This window comes from Mus caroli, chromosome 17 (assembly GCF_900094665.2).
Source record: "Mus caroli chromosome 17, CAROLI_EIJ_v1.1, whole genome shotgun sequence".
In the NCBI taxonomy this organism is placed as follows: domain Eukaryota; kingdom Metazoa; phylum Chordata; class Mammalia; order Rodentia; family Muridae; genus Mus; species Mus caroli.
Window position 1 is genome coordinate 39889540 of NC_034586.1, and position 2461 is coordinate 39892000.

General features: G+C 43.1%; 1 long non-coding RNA gene across 1 annotated transcript in view; it reads right to left on the reverse strand.

The window, feature by feature from the left end:
- Positions 1–200: 200 nt before the first annotated feature.
- Positions 201–2461, reverse strand: part of LOC110284345 — an 11654-nt gene continuing 9393 nt past the window's right edge. Inside the window, exon 6 of the long non-coding RNA XR_002376922.1 lies at positions 201–687. This is a non-coding gene — a long non-coding RNA (uncharacterized LOC110284345). The remainder of the gene's footprint in view (positions 688–2461) is intronic.

The following is a 2461-nucleotide window of genomic DNA, read 5'->3' on the forward strand; positions in this document are numbered from 1 at the left end:
ATTTGAAAGATCAATTTTAAATGACACCTGAGCTTACTCCAGTGTCTCTGCTAATTTGTTGAACTTTTCCTTCATAATCTCTTTAAATTAATTATTAACTAGCCCAAAGCAGGGTGGACTTGGGCATTACAGAGTACCTGGTCAATTTAGAAATCGTTTAGTCCAAGTCATTAGAGGATTATTACCCCTTTTTTTTTCTTCAGCCAGATGTGGGATGTCATAAATGTCCACAATTAGGGTTCTTTAAATTAGGCTTATGGCTCGGATGTGAAATGTCCCCTAGAAGCTCACATGCTTGATTACTTGGTCCCCAGCTGGTAGCACTCTTTCAGGAGGTTGGATGGACACACGGTCTCATTCTCAGTTGATGGGGTGTAGGGATGAGAATTGAGGGTTACGGATCCCCTCTGATTCTGTCCTGGTTGCTCCAGATCCAGTCACATGTGAGCAAGCTATCTCACACTCCTGTTGTCATAACGGACTGGTTCTGTTTCCACGTGTTTCTCATGGAAGTGATCGACTTTATCCTCTGAACCTCATGTAAACCCTCCACGACTCAAGTTGGTCCTCCTATTAGGTGTTTGCCTGCTGTCGTGAGAAGAGTGACACCCATAGTAGGCTCCTTTCCATCCATCTCGCATGTGCCCCACGGTCAGGTTTTGTTGGTCTAAGGCTGACCATCAACTGCTGCTGTGAGTTCGTAAGTGTGATGGCCTCATGTTGAAGTTAAGTCCTGGATCTTCCTCCCAGCCCCATGCTCCCAGAAATAAGGCTCAGACTCAAAATATATTTACAAATACTTTGGCCATGTAACTAGGCTCTTCTCGGACTAGCTATAACTTTAAATAACCATTGATTCTAGCCTACATTCTCCCATGGGACTGGTGATGTGAGCTCAGGTGCCAGGCATCTGTCTTGTCACATCTTTTCAGTGACTCTCTCTACCTCCTTCTCTCCCAGAATTCTTTCTCCTCCTACGGTTCACCTTCTATTTCCTGCCTAAGCCATAGCCCATGGGCTTTTTAGCTGACAGGTGATGCATGCATACAGTAGACGAGATGTTCTGTTTATAGCCTTGCCATACCCAGAAGACACTGTGTCACAACAGTCACTCTCCATCCTGACCTGCAGCCCTTATGACCTTTCTGCCCTCTCTTTCACAGTGTTCCCTGGGGGGTGGTAATGGTGATGATGGTGGTGGTGGTGGTATGCATATATGTCCTGTTTTGAGAGCACCCCATGGTCATTCCATATTTGTTCTTAAGTGGAAGAAAGCATGATGCAAAACAGAAGGAGTCAGCTAGACTTTAACTGGATTTAGGGGACTTTATAAGATAAAGTAAAAACGTCCTCAAGAATTCATTAAAAATGAAGAGCATCTCCCCCATGCCCATTTCTGTTCATTACAGACGACTCAACTATTACATGCAAATATTACTTTAGGAAAATAACCACCCACTGATATGGGTGTGGAGATCTCTAAAGACAAGAGGAAATTGAAAAGAGCTCAGATGACTCCTCCAATATGGTCTTCCAGCTTATGACAAGAGAAACACAAATCCTGGTCCAGGGACAGATGTCTGCTGCACTTGCTTTGTTCCTGGCTCTCCCTCTGACCCAATTTACAGCCCCCCTGCAGCTGTCTCCTGCATACTTTCCCACGTGAAGTTATTTATCTTTCTTAACAGTCAACTCAATTTATTCCAAGAGGATGCTCCCCTCCCCCAGCTCTGCTGGTAATCTATTCCTGCACTAAATTGCCATTGTAATCAAAATTCCTAAAATAGCTTAAGTTGGCCTTCTACAGCTGCAGTCACCTCTGTCAAAGCCCTGGCCAAGCCTCCTCAGTGCCCTGGAGTGAGGAGTGAGTGTTATTCCACATTGCTGGAAACCACACCCCATCCGGCTCTTCCCGCCTTTCTAGGCTCCTTTTGCTGTGTCCTTTTATCATTTCTACTGAGCCACTTTCCTGACAAAGCTCCAACACGGTTCCTCCTCTAGAGCTACCTACCTCTTCAACTCCTATGTGGTCATTTTTTTCTTGCCCTGGCCATTTCTCACCTTGAAACTTGGTCAGATCTGCCATCATATGCACCATTTACTCAATATTTTGATTTTGGTTTAGGTACCTATGTGCTTCATGTGCAGTTTCTTTCCATGCCGTATGTTCTATATCACATTGCTTAGGCCTTGCACAATGTCTGGCACACGGTAGGAAATTACTGGATTTTTAAATTGATCTCTAGCTGAACTGAAGTTTGATGTTAAGTTTTCTTGTGTATTATCTACAACCTGTCTTCCACGCATGGCTTCATTTGTTTTCTGATTCTTTTTTTTTATTTTTTTTTATTTTTTTATTTTTTTTATTTTTTATTTTTTTTTAATATTTTTATTACATATTTTCCTCAATTACATTTCCAATACTATCCCAAAAGTCCCCCATAGCGCCCCCCACTTCCCT